The sequence below is a fragment of the Marmota monax genome, unplaced genomic scaffold (assembly GCF_021218885.2).
Source record: "Marmota monax isolate L192 unplaced genomic scaffold, Marmota_monax_Labrador192_F-V1.1 WCK01_AAM20220418_F8-fsc00361, whole genome shotgun sequence".
NCBI lineage: Eukaryota > Metazoa > Chordata > Mammalia > Rodentia > Sciuridae > Marmota > Marmota monax.
Window position 1 is genome coordinate 378,477 of NW_026693580.1, and position 21,062 is coordinate 399,538.

Sequence of the window (21,062 nt, forward strand, 5' to 3'; positions counted from 1 at the left end):
TCTGAACCTGCTACCGGCCATTGCTCCAAAGTGCTCAGGCTTTGAGAGGGCCAGGCTCCCTGGACGTGCCTCTGCCCCCACTGGGGCTGCTAGATGAAGACTGACCCATGGAGCATCTGGGTGGCCTTCTTACTCCAGTTGCTCCTTCGCAGCTCCTGCCGCCCGACAGTGATGTTTTGGATAAGTGGTGCTATTCCAGTGTGTTTCCTTACTACTGGTGACTTTTCATTTTGAAGAAGCCTTACTTATGTAGATAATCTAATTGTGAATGAGACCGGAACAGTATTTCTCTAGTTGGGTAGTTGCCAGATAACAGAGTTTATAAAATGTGACCTAGCAGGAAACTGGAATGCGACACAGTGGACGTGTTTGTTTTGTGACGTGCTGAGATGAATCTTTAAATAGAATCTGTTACAATTATCTCATGGTTTTCAAAATGCAAATCATACAACTTTCCAGTTACTACCTAAAGACAAAACCCCCAAATGGTGGTCTTTAAAGTGAAAACTTTACCCTCAAATTGATAATGAACCAAACTAAGAGGATTCATTTCCAGAGGATTGGAAGAATTGAAATGACTTCCTCTTCCTAAATCTTTCCTTTTCTTAATAGAGTCCTACGTTTCATGGCCGACTTTATGTATAGCTTTTTATACACAAATACAATCCCCTTTTGAAGAGTACTGAAATATTGAATCCAACAGAAAAGAGTGGGCAGCCAGTTCTCTTCCGTCCTCCCGAGAGCTGGGTGTGGTCAGTGGCAGTGCCTGGCCCAGCGGGCTCCAGGCCCAGCTCTGAAAACAAATGCGACCCAATCCCCAGGGATTTTGTTTTTGTTTTTTTCTAATTGGAAGAGTCAGGTGTTGGAAAACAAAACTCAAAATTCTCCTGCCCACCTGATAGAAGCCTGTTTTCCTCACTATTCCACAGATGACATGATCCCACAGCCGCGTGCTCGCCCGACAGGTGCTGGCTCTGCTCACTCACTGAGAATGCTGCCGGGCCATCTTGCCGCCCTTATCCAGGGCCTTCTAGGCGTGCTGTTCTCCGTGTTGCACAATCTGGAGCTAGAGACACCTCGGAGGGTGCCTTCGCGTTCCTCGGCTGTGTATGAAGGCAGATAGGTCGTTCATTCACAAGCCCGGGGAAAATCCACAGGGAGGGGGCTGGTATCTTTTCAATACTTTCAAAAGTTTTTTGGGTGATTTTATCAGGCAATTTTGGAATGGATTCATTCAGTCCGATACCTTCCTTTGGAGAATGTGAAACAAAGGCACTGCCCGAGAAGACGGGGCCAGGCTCCTCCACCTGACGCAGGCCCCCCCTCCCCTGCAGCCAGCACGCCTCTGCTCAGGGCCTCAGCATGCTGTTCTCCAGCAGGAAACCTCTGATAGTTGGTAATGTTTGGGCCGGAATCCAGACGATGGGGTGTTGCTGTACATGGTTTGCACCTAGGTATCCCAAATAAGCCGAAATGACTTCATTGCTGTGATTATCTTTACTGGTGAAAAGTGACACTTGGAAGCCCGCCGGCTTCCTCTGTGCAGGCTTGGAGGGAGGGAGGGAGGGAGCACACTGGTCTGAGCCTTCTGTGAAAGGGGACGTACGTAGCCTGGCCTCTGACTTAAGGCCTCTGGTGACTGGTTCTCGCCATCTTTCGGACTGCTTTAGGGGGATGGTGATTAGAAGTCACTGTTGAGTCTTCATTATGGAAAAGACTGATGTGATCTGTCAGATAATATCACCCTGGATACATACATCCAAGGGGAGCCTAGAACTGTTGTGAACTGGGCACTTGCGCAGACCATTCTGGAAATGCCATTCTCCAGCAGTCGGAGAGCTTATGGTGGTGAGAGAGTAATAGAATCATGATTTTGCATACAAAGAAACTTAGAGTCTTCTAATCTAGTCTTTCCATTTCAGGGATGAGAAATCCAAATTCAAAGAGGTTACTTGCCTGAAGTCATGATCTAGTTGCCAAAATAAAGTGAACTTTATTAAACAAACCCACAAACAACTTGCTCCACACACACGTGGTAAATGGCCAGAAGGAAAGAGGGGTTGGCTGCGGTGAATGAAGGGTTTTGGTGGTTTTTGAGGGGCAGAGGGATGGGGATACTGGGGTTTGAACCCAGGGGCACTTTGCCACTGAGCTACACCCCCAGCCCTTTTGTGTGTGTGTGGTGCTGAGGATCGAACCCAGGGCCTTATCATGTGCAGCAAGCACACCACCAACTGAGCCCCCCTCCCCTTTTTTAAACATCAGAAACAGGGCCTTACGAAGTTACTCAGGCTGGCCTCCCACTTGCCTCCCTCCTGCCTCAGCCTCCCGAGTCACTGGGGTTACAGGGGTGCACCACCGTGCCCAGCGGGGTTGAACAATTTTCAGGTTAATTTACATGTGTGACAGTGGAACAAATCTGTTAAGGGTGAGTTGATGGCAGTCCATGAGAGAAAGAAAAACTTGGTATGCATTTGCCTGGAATTCCTGAGCCCTGAGTCCGATCCCTAGCACACCAAAAATAAAAATAAAAAAGGAAACAAAGAAAGATAACCAGGAGTACTTTGAGAAAACCGAGTTCCAGCTGGCCGCATGGTTCTCAGCCTGAGCTGTACTGCACATTAAGATCAGCTGAGGGTAAGGATGCCCCCAGGAGCTCAGGCAGCTCAGCCAGGGCCTCTGGTGACTTGTGCAGCAAATGGCTGGCTTCTGGGGGTGAACCCTTGAAGCATGGCACAGTGTGTGGACGTCCTGGAGTTCAAGGGAGGCTAGTGATGACCTGTGGCCAGGCTGAGGTGCAGGGGTCTGCAGTGTGGGCCCCATAGGGAAGGAGTGGAACTCAGAGCAGGGCAGCGGGAGGACCTACGGCCGTCCACATGGAGAGGCAGGTGTCTGGGATCTCCTGCTGGAGGAGTTCAAGGTGGAGATTAGCCATCACAGTCAAAAGCTGCGGGGACGCCCAGCTAAACTGGGGGTGGAGTTGGGGTGAGATGTAGCGACCACCCAGGCCAGGAGTGGGGACAGGCAGTGAGGCTATTCCCCTAGGAATCCTGAGGTGACGGGAAGGGGTCAGAGGCAGGTGTTTCCGATAGGAAGCCACAGAGCCCTGGAGAGGCAAGGGCAGGGCCAGCAGAGAGGGTGGCTGGCTGCAGGAATCCGTCTGGAGGGAGGAGGAAGACCCGGAGCAGCACTGATCTGCAGAGGTCCTTCACCCACAGCAGGAAAGACCACGAGGACCCGAGGCACCTGGTGGACATGCGCCCCACTGGGGTAAGTAGCAGGTGATCCAGAAGGTGGTCAAAGTGCCCGATGCTGGTTTGAGAACAGGACTGGAACTGAGGGAGGGCCTGGGGAGCGGGAGGGCGGAGGAGTGAAGGCCCTTGAGGGGCAGCTGGCTGGGGACGGGAGGCTTGGGGCCTTGGACGCTTGTCAGGTTGTGGGAGGGCCAGGTGAGGCCGGGTAAGTGTTACCTGGGCACAGTAAGAAATGCCCAGTTTCAGGGGGGTCAGGAGCTTTGCAGGGTGGTCTGAGTATTTGCCCAAATGAGAACTGGGTGGTATTCCATGAGGGTGAGATTTGTCCACCAGAGAAAGGAAGCAGGAGGGGAGGCCAGGCCTCTCCGAGCTGAGGGAAGCCGAGGTGAGGGGCCTGGGGAAGGGGAGGAAGGCCAGCGAGGAGGGGAGGGGACGCAGGAGCACGTGTGGGAGAGGTGGTGAGCAGAGGCTGAACAGAGGGGAGCTGGCGCTGATGCGGGAGAGGCCTTCACGTGGCCTTTAGCTCGGCGCCTGTGAATCAAGTCCCTAGGGCTGAGGGGATGTGTCAGGGGGGTCCTGTCCTAAGGAATGAGCTGGGGCAGGAGAGGTTCTGGCGGATGGGATGTGCTCTTTTGCAGCACAAAGGGTCTGTTACCAAAATCTGCTGTGGAATCAAGAAAACGGGTTGACCCGTCCATTCACTCAGAATAGTGTGCAGGGCCAGGGGCCTCTGACCTCCTGTCCCTCTAAGCTCTGTGCACTCCAGCAAGCCAAGGGAGGGGTCCAAAATCCAGTCCCACCATGTCAGAGCCTGGAGATGGCAGACCTGCCGTGGGAGCTCTGATGACTTTAATTCCCCAACAGAAGCCCGTTTTATTCTTCTGGGCCACCCAGAATCTGCCCTCTACTCCAAAGGAAGGACAGCAGCTGGGGTCCGACCTCTGCACAGCACTGGGGGCTGTACCTGGCTCCTGAGCCTGGGCTTGGAGTCCATGCAATTCCCCTTTAGCTCCACCTGCCCGCGGCCAGTTTTGTTTTTGTCCTCTAGTACCCATTACGGAAGAGGAAAAAATATATATAAGAGAAGCAAATGTGACACCTGAGCTTCGTGCTATCTGGACCAGTAGCTGTGTATGACAAGAGGGAGGAGCTCAGTGAGGGTCGACCTGCCCGACTGACTCTTAAAACCCTCACAGTAAGGAAAGACGGAATTCCTGTGTTTGCAGTGGTTTTGATATCGTTTCTAATGTCAAAAATATTGGCACTTTTGAAAGTTAGAACAGCTCGACTTGTCGACCGTCGGATCGTGGATCCAACAACCACGTGTCCCGTGGTCAAGATCCCAGTCTCTGAGTGGCAGTTCATACTTTTGGGCAACATGGAGTGGGGCCCAGCAGACACTCTGGGAGCAGGCAGCCACCAGTCAGGGAAGGCTTTGCAGAGAAGACCAGAAAGGCGCGTCGGGCATCCCAGGAGTGCACAGCGTCTCTGGAAGCGCCCGGGAGGGAGTGGGGATGACTGTGGAATGCTGGGAAAATCGCTAGTGGTTTCAACTGCTGGAGCCTCAGTCACTGTGGGAGGACAGGAGTGCGCCATGGAGAGGGAGACTGCCCTGTGAAAAGCCCAGCTGTCCCCCAGGCCACAGGGAGTCCCTGGCAGCACCATCAGGAGGGTGGCAGGACAGATGGGCCTCAGGAGGACTCCTCAGGCAGCACTGCGCGGAGCCGCTGGGCTGGGGGGGTGGACAGTGGAGGCTGGAAGAGGCTGGGGGAGGAGGAGTGTGGATGGCCTGCCGGCCAGCGCTGCCCTCAACAGAGCAGCCTCAGACAAACCGAGCGAAGCCTAGAAGCAGAGCTTCCTCACACAGGCCTCTCCGAGGTGTGCCGAAGTGTCCTTTCCCCTGCCGCCTGACCCCCGCGGCCCCTGGAACAGGGAATGGGCTATGGGTGCCCAGAGGCAAGAGGAAATCGGAGGCTCTGAAAATCAAACAGAAACTAAATTACAGACCTTCCTTGCAACCCCGCTCCCCAGATCCCCGCCCGGCCCCACCCCTCTGAACGGCACAGTCTCGGCCTTTGGCTTCCCTGGGGCTTCGTGGGAACCGCGCTGGCCACGGTGCTTTCCTCTGCCTGTTCGTGAAAGTCAGGAATGACGGTGGTGACCGCGGGACAGGAAGGCGGATGGGAACACGTGTGCCTGCTGATAGGGAGCAGGACCCCTGAAGAAGCAGCTGCTGCTCGGAGGCAAACCTGGGGAGCCTTCAGTGACTCCGTTCTGAAGACGTGGAGGCTCAGAGAGGCGAAGTCTTGCTGAAGGCCAAACAGCAGCAGAAAGCAGAACCACGGCAACGAGAAACTATGAAGATGTCAAAAGTGCTGGGCTACTCCACAACCTGGGCTACTCCACAACCTGGGCTACTCCACAACCTGGGCTGCTCCATGACCTGGGCTACTCCACAACCTGGGCTGCTCCATGACCTGGGCTACTCCACAACCTGGGCTGCTCCATGACCTGAGTGTTCCATGACCTGAGTGCTCCATGACCTGAGTGCTCCACGACCTGGGCTGCTCCATAACCTGGGCTACTCCATGACCTGGGCTTCTCCATGACCTCGGTGCTCCATGACCTGGGCTACTCCATAACCTGGGCTGCTCCATAACCTGGGTGCTCCACGACCTGGGCTACTCCATGACCTGGGCTGCTCCATGACCTGGGTCCTCCATGACCTGGGCGCTCCATGACCTGGGCTACTCCACAACCTGGGTTACTCCATGACCTGAGTGCTCCATGACTTGGGCTGCTCCATGACCTGGGCTACTCTACGACCTGGGTGCTCCATGACCTGGGCGCTCCATGACCTGGGCGCTCCTTGACCTGGGCTACTCCACAACCTGGGTTACTCCATGACCTGAGTGCTCCATGACTTGGGCTACTCCATGACCTGGGCTACTCTACGACCTGGGTGCTCCATGACCTGGGCGCTCCATGACCTGGGCTGCTCCATGACCTGAGTGCTCCATGACCTGGATGCTCCACAACCTGGGCTACTCCATGACCTGAGTGCTCCATGACTTGGGCTGCTCCATGACCTGGGCTACTCTACGACCTGGGTGCTCCATGACCTGAGTGCTCTGTGATCTGGGCTACTCCATGACCTGGGCTACTCCATGTCCTGGGCTGCTCCATGACCTGGGTGCTCCATGACCTGGGTGCTCCATGACCTGGGTGCTCCATGACCTGGATCTCGGCTGTCCTCAGAGCTGCCAGTCCAGTTACCTTTCCTGAGAAGGGCCCATCATAGCAACAGGCTGATGCAGGCCAATCCAGATTTTTACAGAAACCATACAAACTGAGGTCAAAATAAGATTGGGTTTGGAATTGGTCCTCTTTTCCCCGTCTAGTTTGAAATGTGGCAGAGGGTGCTACGGGAATCAGGCTTTTCTACGTTTTATGGGTGGCTGAGGTCCCCGGGGAGACTTGCAGAAGCTCTTCTCAGGAGGCGATCCTTAAAGAGCAGTGACAGGTGTTGGGGAAGATGCTGTGGTCTCAGGAGCTCAGTCACGCGGGCTGGTGTGGAAGTCCACCTCTCTCACTGCCTCGCCACAGCGAGGCCAGGTCCCTGTCCTGACCGGGAGTGGCTCTGTGTCCAGGGGAGAGCGTGCCTGGCATGGACTGAAATCTGGCAGATTCTGGAAAGAAGAGAGCAGGCTGTACTCTTGGGAAAAAGAAAAGTCTGCTTGAACTGGCCTTTCTTGAAAGAAACAAGACCCAACATTCTTTCATAAAGCATTTTTTTTTCAAAAGTATTTGCCCTTGAGCATTCTTTCCTACTTACCCATGCTTATCTTTCAAAACAAACATTTATTCCTTTCCCCACAGAGTGTGAGGGAGTTCCTTTGAGGTTATGCCCTACTAACGTACCCAAGCAGGGACCGCCTCCTCCCCTGGCACCGCAGATGACTAACCCCACCGCAGGCCCGGCCCCCGGCCTCCTGGGGGGTGCTGCTCAGATGTTACCTGGGGGGAGATTCTCAAGGGGAAAAAACGCACAACTGTATTTTTGTGTGCAAACACCCGGTCCTTTTGACCCAGTGGAAACTGTGTGTCTGCAGAGGCTGCCCAGCTGAAGAGGTGATTTACCCTTGGAAATACTGTGTCATTTATCATCACCATGTCATGGGCCTGCAGCGGGCCTGCAGGGCAAACACCCACACCGAAAATCAATCTTTTCCAGTGCATCAGCCTGCAGGTCTCTGGGAGGGCCCAGGTCCCTCCCCCTGCCTGCCCTCCTTTCCTGCAGCCGCTCTGCTCTTTACAACCAGTTCAGGGTCAGGCCCTGGCTGACCCCAACCCGCCCTTTCTGCCTCCTGCCTTCCAGCCAGTGGGTTTGGTCCCCTCCTGTCCCTGAACACACCTTCAGATTCAGACCAGAGCTGGCCTGTGTCTTTTTAACCCTGTTCACCTGTGGCTGGGTTGAAGCCCACTTCCCTGATTGGGTCATGCCCAAATAATTCCTCCCAGAAATTCTTTAGAGCCTTGTGGAATCTGCGGTTTTTCCTGTTTCCTTCTTAATGCTCTTGCCTGTCTTCCTTCCTAGGCTGTCATTCCTTGAGACGGATCATGTTTCTGAATCACCTGCCTCTCGGTGCTCTGCTCCTAGTAGGCCCTCGTAGACATCCATCAACATTCTTTCCTGAACTTTATGGCATGTGGCTCCTGTTTTCCTGGCCTGAGTGCCATTGGCTGTATCAACTAGGTTTGTATTCGGAGAGGAGGTATATCCCGCTTAAAGGCATTTTAGTCTTGCAAATATGAAATAGAGTCATTTTGAACATTGGGTAACTGTCTGATGCCGAGAGTTCTGGGCACACCATTGACCATGTTAAGGTTTCCAGGCGAGGATGATTTTAGGAATCGGCAGAAGGCCTCTGGCCCTGCAGGAAGCAGGCTTGGAGGACCTCGCCTGTCTTACCTGCCACTCAGCTGGTGACACAACTCTCCAGGACATCTTGACTGGATGGGGAGACCCTGGAATATCTGCCCTTCACGTCACTGGCCTTAGTTGTTTGTGGCACAAACCACATGCATTCCTGTTCCTGTGAGGGCCAGAGTCTGACTGGGCCTCCGCCTTTCAGACGCTGATGCTCCTTCTCCGCTGCGTTCTAAATCCTGGTGTGCCCTTCTTGCTGAACTTAGCAGAGGCATGAAACCCCTCAAATATCCCTTCTTTCAAATGTGCTTTGCCTCCGAAATATTATTGAATAATATTTATTTATAAATTATATAACAGATACAAGCTATGTAATTTGAGTTACACAAATCAAAGCACTATTGTTAATAAATGTTAATAATAAATCTCCCAAATAGCATACACTTTTCCCTCCTTATTCTGGTGTTAGGCAAATAGTGGGGGTCTTGGACTCTATCCCCCCCTACAATCAGGATGGATGGTTGTACTGAATGTAACATTTTCTCCATTTCAACATTCTTGTAAATTAAGGAGGAGCCAAATTATTAGCACAGTTTCATAGATAAGGAAGTCGGGATTTCCACACTGACTGGAAACTCGGAGCCAAGTCTCACACTGGCTCTGCTCTCCTCCTGCTACCTGCCTGATGCTCCTGGTGTGGGGTCCAGGGGTGTCCTTCCGCTCGGCTCCTGGGCCCTGGTGAAAACACCCGGCGACAAGCATCCAGTTGAGAAATCAGCTCCTATGTTCATACTTGAGCTTGAGGAGCTCCACTTTGCATTGTGCTGTGTGTATGGAACACTGTCTGGCCCATTTCTTCTGCATTCTGTCCCTAGGGTTTAGGAGCAGTGCTGTTCACAGGGAATGTGCATCACCCCAGCACACAAACCTCAAGTGGCCTTGGATTTTTATTATTTTATGACTCTGGTTTCTCGTAACTCAGTGAAGCTCTCTGTAGCGAGCAGCTGACCTCTTATTAAATTGTCCCCTTCAGCCCTACCCCTGCTCAGATTATTAAGCAGGAAGGTTCTAATTATATAGTCTCATTCTAGAGGGGACGTGGGAAGATGAGGGAAATCTCGAGGAGGCATGTCACTCTCAGGGCCAGGAACTGGAGCCAGGGCTCCAGCACGCTAATTAAAAACTTCTCTTCCTGCAGATTCCTCCTGCGGCCCTCCCTCCCGCGTGCTGGGCGCTGGGTCTCCGCACTGCTCTCTGCAGGAATGCAGGCCTGTTTCTTTGAATAGCTGAGTGCAGATTAGTGGTCTGCCAATTTCCTGTGGCCTTTCAGACCTGCAATTTGAGCCCTGTTTGCTCCGGGCCCTTGCACAATTGGAGACAATGGGTGACTTCACTCCGGGGCTCTCAGAACCAGGGGAAGTGGCTAAAGCCCTACTTTACAGGTAATTAACAATAGATAATGTTTGCTCTGCATTTTTTGCAGTCGATAAAAGGCAGCAGAACATATTCAGCACCTGATTCAGACCCTGTGCCGTGGTTTTATGGATACAATAACTGTCTTTGGGTTAGCAGGGTGGCACGGGGGTCAGGCTCACAGATAGGGCTGCATGGGACCTACGGAACAGAAGAGCAACGGGAGGGCAGCCAGGAGAGGGCTGAGGACTGCAGCTCTGTACACCGTGCCTGGGGTGTGGGTGGGGTGGGGTGGGGTCCTGTTTTAGGAGGGGGTTTATTTTCACAGTCTGTTGACCCCCACACAAGGTATTTTTTTGTTTTATAAATTCAGTGCTGAAAGTCAACTGTTTGTTACAACAGAGTCAGCTTAAGAAGTGATTTGCTTTCACATTTGCTTCCTTTGCCACTTTGTGACAAAGTGGGTGTGTGGCCCTGCAGAAGGACTAAGGGATGCAGGACTAAAGGGCCCGGCAGTTATTACATAGCTTACATAGCCGCTCAGCCCCACAGAGAGGCCAAAGTGACAGAGGCCTTGTCCTGAAGGAGATTATGGCTTCTCTTTGGGAAGAAGAATCTGAGTGTTAATGCAGTTTGACATGTGTAAGCAGCTCTCTCTCTCTCTCACCCACTTCCTGAGAACTGAACCCAGGGGTGCTTCACCATTGAGCTACATCCCTCCCTCCTTCTTATCTTTTGAGACAGTGTCCCTAAGTTGTCCAGGCTGGCCTTGACCTTGCAATCCTCCTGCCTTGGCCTCCTGAGCCACTGGGGGACTGCAGGCCGCGCCATGGCATCTAGGAAGCAGGGCTCTTGATCATGGTGTAGCGGCTAGGTCATGTTTGAGGTCCCCAACTAACATATTTTTAGAGGGAATCTAAGTCTAAACCAGAAGGTAGTGGCTTTTTTGTTCTAAGCCACTTCTCATCAGCAGCATGAGATGTCACCTTACTCATCCACTCTTGAGAGATGGACAGAGAGCAGTTGCCTTCTGGGGAATTGACGTACTGTTTAAAACCAGAGCATCTCCTTCCAAGGGCGTCCAGCACACAGGGCTTCAAGTGCAGAGCCCTGTGGAGGGGAAGGAGCCCTGTCCTGCCCTGCTGGGCTCCGGAGCAGTAGCTGCTGATGTCCACTAAGGGCTGCTCAGGAGGGACAAAACCTCCAAACCCTCTTCTGCCCACAAAAGCCACGCGTGTGTGTTGTAGCCCAGTCCTGTTTCCTTCTGTTAGTTTCCTTGTGTGGTCCTGGGGACCCAGCGCCTTGGGGTGCCAGGTGCGCACTCCCCCACTGAGCTGCTGTGCCCCGGCCCCAACAGTTTGGGATAATGTTAGAAAAGTATAAGGATGAAAATAAAAATCACACGTATCCTGCTTATCCATTTCTTGGGACTCTTAACAGTTAATTGAGTATATTCTTTACCTGTCTCTTAGATTCTTTACCTTCTAAAATACAATCGAGGAGTAGAGCACACCTCTGCTTTCTTCTCTCTTTCTTCTCTTTTGTGACTCCCTGAACCTTTAGAACAGAGCCATCCATTCCAAAGTGGATCAGACCAGGTGACCGTTCAGAAAACAGCCCCTCTGCGAAGACCAGGGTGGGCCCTGGTTCCTCTACTTCCCTCCTTTCCATCCTCAGGAGCTCTGGGCACAGGTGGCGGGGCCGGGAGACCTCAGCTCTTCCTCCCCAGTGTCCTGGTTCTCAGGGGGGCGGTATCGGAGGGAAACTCGGGAGTAAAGAGAACTTAGAAGGTCCCAACTGCAGGACACTGTAAAGCTCTGTGGCAAGGACTCGTGCCTTCTACTAAAAAGAGATTACAGCAAGATAAATCCACAGAGAAAAGACTTTAAAAAAAAAAGGGGACCCTTGTTTTTGCTGTGAAAGCAGGTGGTCGTCTGCCCAGGCCGGCTGGCTGGGCAAAATAACCAGGGGGTGACGAGCAACTTGTGTGCATTGATACAGCAGGAGTGGGAGCCCTTTATTGCAGGACAACAGAGGTATTTATACATTCCACACAGCTTATCTAATTAGCATAAACTAGATACATCAGTCAACCAATAAGGAATCTCCACACTTAATGGCTCGCTGGCGCCACCTCACAAACCACTCCCTCTGGCATTTTGCCAGGCGCCATCTTGACTTGTTTACAGACCCTAACAGTCATCCCTCCTTCAAGTCCCATGCTCACACTCCCCTTGAGAACTTGTTCTCTGGAGACCGGTGCCCACCATCTCACCCACGGTGGCTGGCGTGGGATTACGTGACCAACTTTATCATCAGCATGTGTTTCCGGGTGTACAGGAAACGACTGACTAAAGCATCTGTTTAAAACAGGACTCACGTTTAGATAGGGAGCTGTGTGTTTGAAATGTAAAGGCTCGGAGAAATAAATATTCTGTGTTCCAAGTGCCCCACGGGCTGCGATGGGCTAGGACCAGCTACACGCGTGTCCACGTGCTCATCAAGATGAAATGAAGCTGGTGGCTGCGATGCTGGTGGAGTGTGCGGATTCCATCAGCCTTTGGTCCGCAGAGGAAACGAGCCTTGTGCTTGTAGGCAGAGCCCCGTCTTCAGCGTCATCCTGCTCAGATGGGAACCATGACGTTGCTCATCTTTTCCAATCAGAGAGCCCCCTCGCTGCCCCAGCCCATGGGCCTAGGAAGAAGTGACGAGCCCATTTCGATTTTATTTAGCTAACCTTTTACTCCTAGATAGGTAGGTGTTCTGCCCCAAATTAAGGTATTTTAAAGCAGCCATGAGCTCACTAGATGCCTCTGTTCTGAACAGAGTGCTTTTGACCGTCTGGCAGACGCGACATCATGGCTTCCTGTTCCATACTTGAATGCAGCAGCTGGGCAGACTGGTCTGTGGCCGAGGCTCTAGGGACAAGAAGCCCCTGACCCGAGCTTCAGGAGCTTGGTGGCCTGAGCTGTGATGATGCTGATGAGCCCATAGAGCCTCCCCTCAGCACCCCCAAGTGATGGAAAGATGGAGACCATCATTTCCCCTGTCCCTCGGGAGGGCCCCCAGGGTTTTACGGATCTTCCTTCCCCATCACAACCAGCCTAGCGCTGGCATCTTGGCAAAACTGTGTTTCGTCTTCTCGGTGGAGAAAGGGAAACCGAAGGCCGCGTGGAGCTGCAAGGCCCTGCAGACCACCTGCCGCCAGAGCCCAGCGCTGCGGCCCAGGGACCAGGGCGTTCACCTTGTGGCAAACGGAAACAACCCCGACTCTCTCCTTCCATCCCTGGTGGAAGCAAACGAAAGAGGAAAGAAACAGAGACGGACCTCGGCGGCCAGCGATGCTCTGTGGAGCAGGGGAGGGCCACATTTTCAAGAGGAAAATGGCGACTGGCTACAGAGTTTTCTAGGGTTCAGCAGGGACGGGCCGTGGGCAGAGCTGGCCAGGTGGAGGCCGACCTTCGGTGGGCAGGGGACGTTGGCAGATAAGGGAAACTGCGAGAGCCGGTCCCCAGCCTCCTTTCCCCAGGGTTTGAGTTCGACCTCTTCACCCGAGGAACTAAGGCAGAATCCGCCAGCGCCCGTGGCCCGCAGACTCATCCCTCAAACAGGACGTTCCCCACAGAGGCCCTTCTGGAAGTCCCCTACACCAGGATCAAGAGTCACACTCGGCTTTCTGAGAGGACACCTCTTAGATCAAGGTGGTGACTTACAATAGCTTTTACAGACGGGAAAGTAGCGATTTTAAATATCTGAGCAGCTCAACAACAATGCTGCGTGAGCCCAACCTCCATGAGCCCCACCGAGGAGGCAGGAGGCTGACCTCGGCACCGAGGCCACACTTATGAGGCAGGCGTGGCAGGCAGAGCCTCTGAGGCCAGGTGGTGGCAAGGCTGTGGGGACTTCAGACTTCATCGGCCTCTTCCTTGTGTGGGCAAAAGAACGGCCTTTCTCTTTTTGACCTTCATATTTTCTGCCCCGGTTTCCTCTGCCTCCCGGTCGGTTGCTGTCCCTTCCGAGGGCCTTATTTCCTAAGAGACTCGGGCTAGTCACCCTTTCGTACAGGAACCCGGGTCCCACAGACTTCAGCTGGGGCCCCTCCATTTCAGTTCTTGCTGCCCACACCCTGTATTCTGGCCCTCTGCTGCTCTGTGGGGGGGTCCTCGGGGAGCATGGCTGCAGTTGCTCCTGCACTCTCATCCCTGACTCTGTCTGGAGGCCGGCCAGCCTCTGCTGCGCCTGCTCACTCCCAGGTAACTCATTTTCCTCACCGTTCTCCTTTCTCCAGAGGACAGCATGCCCTCTCCTCATCCTTCACGCACCCCACAGCTCACCACCTGCTGAGGTTCCCTTGCCTGGGGCCTGGGTCAGTAATGCCACAGCCTAGGAGGTGAGTCCACAGTCCTTCTGGTAGCCGAGGAGACTCCAGCCCTGGGGGTCCATCTCCACGGGAGACAGGGACAGGGAGCCCAGGCCACCCGAGGGCTTTCTGTGACTCCACCCTGCACAGGTGGTCAGTAGGCGCTGGCCGGGGCTTGCAACCTAGCTCTGGCTCTGGGCGGTGCCCGGGCCTTGCACTGCAGGGAAGACACAGATGCACCTTAACTCCGCACAGCCTGGTTCCCCTCCTGCTGGCTCCCTCTAGGCCACTCGGGACCACTCACATGCTCTGCAGGACAGCAAGCGAGGGGGCCAACTCACTTGTAAAATGTCCCCTTAGCCTGGGTGTGCAGGGCCCTCTCTCTCCTGCCTTCAGATGGATTCCTCATTCACTGTGACATGCTGACAAAGTTCCTGTGCAAGACCGGCACCCCGTGGTGAAGGGCAGAGTCACGAATGTCCTGTCCATTCCCACACAGAGCTGATGTTCTCCAGGGACACAGATGTCACCTCAGGTGATGATGGCAGGCACTAGGCAGCTCTGTGTGCTGCAAGTTGGGCAGGCAGGTACTTCCTTAGAAGGGCAGTGCTTTCTCCCTCCTGTCTTGACGTTGGGACATGGGGAAAGTGTGTCACTGTGTCCTCATGGAAGTCATCGGGCCCCACCCTTCCTTTTCCACTGGCATATTCCTAGGGGCAGCAAGCCCTGCTAATTTTCCCATGTCCTGACATGTGAACGTTGTCCCTTGCCACCTCTGTATTCTTTGGAAGGGGGCTTTCTCTAGGTGGGCTGCTTCCCTCCCTACCCTGGGTTAACCCCGCCCTCCCCCGACTTTGTGAACCTTCTTTCTCCAGGGACCCCCAGTCCTCCGCTGTCACAGTGGAAGTCACTGATGTATTTTTATGGTTAACGGGGGCCACATACGGGGGTCTGCTGTGTTCGTGAAGACTTTCCGGAAGACCGTACTCGGCTGTTGATGTCACTTTCTGCCCGTGGACTGACGGCATACCACTTTTGGTCAGTCCCTTGTGACTGCCGTGTCCAGGGTATCATCCTACCGCCTCCTGCCCGTGCGTGGTGGCCGCACCTTTGGGATTTTACATATTGCAACATGTTCTTCCAGGGCGCTATGTTTTCAACCACACGAAAATACCTAAATAGATTTGTTTCTGATTTCTTGGACTTTCCCTTGCACAAGTGACAGTTTCCTCCTAGCACTGACGAAGCCCAGCTCTTCCCGTCGTGGGAATCTTACTGAGGAGGGGCCTTGCAGGGACATGCAGCACCAGTGCAGAGGGAAGGACTCCCTGCTCCCAGCCGCCCTGTTCTCCTGTCCAGCCCCGGCCTGCACTGCCCAGTTAGTCACCGCCCACCCCGTGAGGCTCCGTTCCCTAGTAACGGTGGCGGCTTCACCTTGACCACCACCAGCCAGTCGGAAAGCTGGTTTGTCCATAGTGGCTAAAACTGTGCTGGACAAATTTGTCTTCTATCTTTAAATGGGCTTTGCTACTTTTAAAGTTTGATTTTCAAACTAACTTAACATCTTACAGCCTCTCCACAACCCGGCAAAAAAAAAAAAAAAAAAAAAAGCCATACAATTTGGATCCAGAATTGCAAACAGACCAACAGTAATGAAAAGACACTGATAACCTCCACCGTTTCCTTCACAAGCCTCTCTGTGAAGGCAGTTAGGTAAAAATTTGATGTCGCAGGGAACCTTGTTCCCTGAATGACATTCCATAAAAATACATCCATCGGCTGCTTTAAAAAAAGTTTCCATGTCCCTGTTCATGGCTAAGGAACTCGTTGTCCTGAGGATCTGGGCGGCTAGTGAAGCCCAGGTGCAGGGTGTGGAAGCTCGGGAGTGGGCGGTGTCTTCAAGGAGTGCAGAAGACCAGAGGTGTGAACCAAAGCCGGTGAGGGGCTGACGTGTCCCCCAGGGAAATGTACAAAGGCCCCACTGGGTGGCCGGGTGCCCCGATCCTCTGGGTGTCATGCCTTCCACACTCCCAGCTCAGGGTGTGTTGGGGACTGAATGTGTTCATGGCTGCCGTCCCAATCCTCAATGTGACTGTGTTCGAAAATGGGTGTCACAGGGGGAACAGAGGCTAAGGTGTCCTGAGGTCGGGCCACAACCAGTAGGACTGGAATCCTCCTGAGTGTCCTGGCATCTGTCCTGTCTCTTGCTGTCTCTCTGCCCCTCCCTCCCTCGGTCTCTCTGCAGGAGCCCTGGGGACAGGCCAGGAAGGGCTCCCCACTGCTGGCTCCCTGATCCCGGACCTCAGCAACAGGGTGTCTGCGGCTGAGCCTCCCGATGTGCGGTTTTTGCAGCATCTTTAGCAGAGGAACACAGTGTGGCCCTGGAAGGAGCCGGGGAGGAGGACTCTCCAGGCTTTGCACAGCTAGTCCGCAGCATGGCTGCCCTGGAGGCCGGGTGCAGGTCTTGGTCTTCTGCTCTCCCGGCTGCGGCCCCACCAGGGCTCCACGCCCAGCCCAGACGGAGCGGGTGTGCCTTCTGGCCTTGCAGAGCTGGGGTAGTGTCAGCCCTCCAGCCAGCCGAGAACCTCCTTCCCGTGGACGCTCAGCCGCGCGTGGCTCACCGGTTGCCACGGGGTCACCGCGCTGCGTGCTTCTGCATGGCGGGGACTGAGATGCGAGGACCTTATTTTCCTTCCACATTTTCATCAGTTATTATAGACTCTGAGATGAAGGCAGGAAGAGCCCGCAGTCAGGAGGGCAGGGCTTCAGTGTTGCTAATTCTTTAATCTTTTGAATAATAGATCCAAAGAAATAAGGATAAGAAGGGTACAATAAATCCCTTACGCTAAGTTTCTTTTAATCTTATAATTTGTTGTGGCTTTTACTATCTTACATTACAAATATTGGCAGTGGGGAATGTGCCCAAGTTTGCCTAACAGGCTGGGGATTTAGCTCCATATGAGGGCTTGCCTGGTGGGCATGGCCCTGGGTCCATCCCAGCCCAAACACAATGAATAAATAGGATTTAGAAAATAAAATAAAAAGGGCTGGGGATGTGGCTCCATGGTGGAGCACCCCTGGGTTAAACCTCCAGGATCAAAACAACAGCAAAAATAGTCTGAAGCAAAATATATACAAACTTGAAACTAAAATTGTGTTCAATTTGGCAAAATTTAGATAAACTCAAAAATTCCAGAGGGAAAAAATTCATGAAATGATGGATCTTGATACTTTAGACACCACTTCATCTTCTCACCTCGTGCAGGCTGTTGTACCAGAAGACCATTTTCCTGAGGTGGAGCGAGGGAGGAAGGGACGGGGCTTGGCCGCACCCTGAAGCCACCAAGCCTCTTTTTAAAGGACTGGGTGAGTTCTTGGCTGCCCCATGGATGGCGCAGCTCCGCGGGTCTGTGGAGCCTCGCTGGGTGGATTTAGGTGGATCAACCTCCCCCCCCCATCGCACCAGCCTTGGCGCGGGGTGGAGTGTTAATGGCGAGGTGTTCTCGCTGGTTTCTTCTTTTATGACCTGAGGAAGACGAGTTCCCCATCTCTGGCCTTTCTCACAGGGAGCGCCTGGAGCTGGCAGTCTCCACGCCCGGCCTCCTCTCTGCTCTTGTGCCACCCAGCTCCGGTGACATTTTTTGGTATTTGAGACTGTGAAATAACTAGAGGGCACTCCTCCCAGCTTCTTCTGTGTCGCCCTGAACATTTTGGAAAAGGGCAGAATCGGAGTCACCTTGGGGAGAGACTGAGGAAGTCACTAAGTCCAGTGAGAGTCACCTTGCTGACTGCAAGAGACCCCTCTGTTTCCTAGCTACGTGGTCAGCCACTGTGATTAAGAAATCATTACGACATTCTCTGGTCCTGGGGGTTGAAGCCAGGTCCTGGGGCATGCTGGTGGGCACTGGGCCGCCACCCGTTACATCCCCAGTCCTGAGCGGTTCTTCCTCTGGTTGATACTTCCTGAGACTCTCTCCTTGAGAAATTCAGTGACCAATAACTCTCAGGCCAAATAAGTTCACCTTGCAAATATCCTAACAGATTTCTTCTGAATTCCTATATCCTGGTTCCCAAACCTCACAGGTTAAAGCTTAATAATATTCTTTATGATTCATTTTCATAAACTATTTCAACAGCTACATTAAAACCTTCAAATGCCTTATCCATCTTTGATGCCACCACACGGTCTCACACGTCTGGACGCCATATTCTGCATGGCCTGGTGTGGGGCAGAGATTGACTCCCAGCCTTCTTGACCACATTCCCAGACCCAAAGGAGGACAAGCCCTTGAACATCTATGGTACCTTCTGAGGACTAAGCCAACCCATGTTTTTTTTTTTTCTATAGAATATACCTTGAGAGTCTTATGTTACCCAGAGTCATTAATTATGTAAATTTTCTTTGCTTAGCAATTAGAAACAGGATGAAGGATGATGGGAGAGAGGGGATTTTTTTTTTTTTTGAGCAGACAAAATGAGAATACTGAGAAATAACTAATATCAATCCAAAAGATGTCCTCTGCACTGTGGCATGAAGGATCCCTTCACTTTAAGCACAAAATTGTTCCCAAGAATATCGCTGTATGATGACATAGTGTGGTATTTTATTTTCATCATAACAATCTTGAATTTAAAGAGATTTGTTTTTATATTCTGACATTAAAATGGCTCTAGATAGAATTTAAGATAAAAATTTTAATTCTTTATGGAGTACATTTGAGTTATTTGAAACATTAGGCTGTGCATACTGATTCATGGCAGATTTCCTAAGTGAACTAAGGAATTAACTGATCAGTGTGGAATAATATAAAATACGTATTTCTTAGGCAAAAAATGATCACTTCTTGCTCAGGTACCTCAGGTGACCGTTTATCCTGTAGGTACACCTGGCTCACTGTTTCCTGAGCTTGCGGTGACGGTCACCCTACAGGGTGGCTGCCTGCCACTCTGTCCTCCCCTCTACATGCCCACTTTCCTGGCCTAGCCGCACGGGTTGGCCCAGGGGGTGGCCAAGGATGGTCCCACCAGAATTTTTCCTCAGGGTTTTCCCAACGGGACAGAGGAAGACTCCTTCCCGCTGGTTGTAAAGATGCCAGTGTGGACTCCCAGGCCGCCGTCCCTGGCGGTCAGAGAACCTGCAGCAGCAGTGACAGGCGGGTTAGAGGGAACTAGCCGGAGTTTGCTTCAGTGTGTCCCCAGGTTCTCCACGCCCCGCGGGGTGAGCCCCGTGTCTGGCAGGCTGAGGTCCAACCCAGGCCTCCTGCACCCCGGGCAGTGCCCTACCACTGAGCCACCTCCCCGTCACGGGGCTCCATCTCTTGCCACAGAAGCCCTAGTGAGCCCATTTCCCAGGTTTCAGGCTGTACGTGACTCCTGCTTGTCACCTCGCTGTGGGTGTCACCATCCCTTCCACAGACGGGGAGAGCAGCCTCGGGAGAGCTTCCTTTGAGTGGCAGAGAAGGTCACGCAGCCTCACGACCTGGAAACTCACCTTTCTTTTACTTCTTCATTTTTAGAATTCTTCATGCATTCTCATTTTTTTGTGGGGCAAAATATACATAAACTAAACTTAGCCATTTTAACTGTGTTGAAGAGTACGGTCCTGTGGCCTCAAAAGTGCATTCATATTATTTTGCTGGCACTATATACTTCCAGAACTTTCTGATTATCTGAAACTAAAACTCTGTGCCGGCTGAACAATAGCTCCCCTCTCTCCTGGTGACTGGGTTCTACTTCCTGTCTCTGAATCTGACATTCCTCCAGTATTTTGCCCTTCTGTGTCTGGCTTGCTTCATTTAGGCCAGTGCAGTCTCGGTTCATGCCCGAAGTAGCCTGTGTCAGGATTTGTTCCCCGCCCCGTACGAGGGATTGAACCCCAGGCCTCCTGCATGCTGGTCAAGTGCTCTACCCGCAGCTACACTCTGACCACAAATTTCCTTTTATTTGAAAGGCTGAATAATACTGCACTGTGCTGAACACGAGCTTGTTGTTCAGTGGGCACTGGGTCATTTCTGCCTTTGGCCATTTTGAACTGCTACTGGCCACCTGGTTGAAGAGACGTCCACCGAGTCCCTGCTTTCTGTTGGTTTGGGTGCACACCGACAGGCAGACGGTTGGGTCGTGTGGTCAGTCTGTGTTTTACTTTTTGAGGTCACTTCCTGCTGTTTTCTGTGGTGGCTTCACCCTCTTACGTGTACCAGGCCTCTGATTCTCTACATCCTCACCAACACTAGTTACTTCCTGATTTTCTTTTTATTTTTTTTAAATAATAGGCATCCTCGTGGGTATGCAGGGGTATTTCCTTGTAGTTTGGAGTTGCATTCAAAGCTCACTATCTTGGAACTCTGCTTTTGTGTCCCCCTCCCTGGTGGCCCTTGTTCCCTGAACCTCATTTGATAGTTGCTTGGGTCCAGAGCACCAGATTCAGCTGACAAGACCCAGAACTGGTGGATCCTCCTCCATCCAGTGTCCTTGGCCAGGAGAGACTGGTGTCTCCTCTGCTCTCCACCAAGGCGGTGTCTAGCTTCTTAAGAATTGTTTCAGATTCTTCTTGCCACTGAACTCTTCCTGAAGCAATCTGACCTAGTCCCGAGAACACTTTACACCCATGTCCCTAGAGGATGGGTCAGTACTGGGTTTACCTGTATCTTCTCTCGCGTATTTTGCAAGTGGGTTAATCCCGGCTACTTTGGGGTTAGGAACTCTTGAGGGAAAGGATTGTGAGTAGCTCCTTGTATCAATCCCCTCGAACCGATTTTTCTGTGATGGATCTGCAGAGGTCACTTTACTAGAAGTTCTTGATGACATTTATAAAGTTGTTTTATTGTATCTTTCCTTGTAACATTTTTCTACTGCTTATGTGAATGTCAAAGAGTGCGTTCTGGTTTCCTTATCTGTTTCCCACTTACATGCAATTGCTTCTGCAGAGCAGTGTCTCCCTGTGTTCTCCTGGGACAAAGACGTAGTTGTCCTCAGAGAAGCGGACATTGGAACGCCCGTTTCCTTCTCAGCAGTGCCGCGGATCTGCTGGCACACATTGATTCCAATCTTGACTTTTGGACACAGCTATTTTTCAAAAACTGTTCAGATTTTATTACGTGAATAT

The 21,062-nt window shown here is 52.4% G+C and overlaps 1 long non-coding RNA gene across 1 annotated transcript; it reads left to right on the top strand.

Annotated features, from left to right (window-relative positions):
* The first annotated feature begins 9,445 nt into the window (after window positions 1-9,445).
* Window positions 9,446-18,708, top strand: LOC124102842 (uncharacterized). The gene is made up of 3 exons (XR_006855003.2): window positions 9,446-9,626; window positions 17,223-17,323; window positions 18,094-18,708. It is a non-coding gene; the product is annotated as an uncharacterized LOC124102842 (long non-coding RNA).
* The last annotated feature ends 2,354 nt before the right edge of the window (window positions 18,709-21,062 follow it).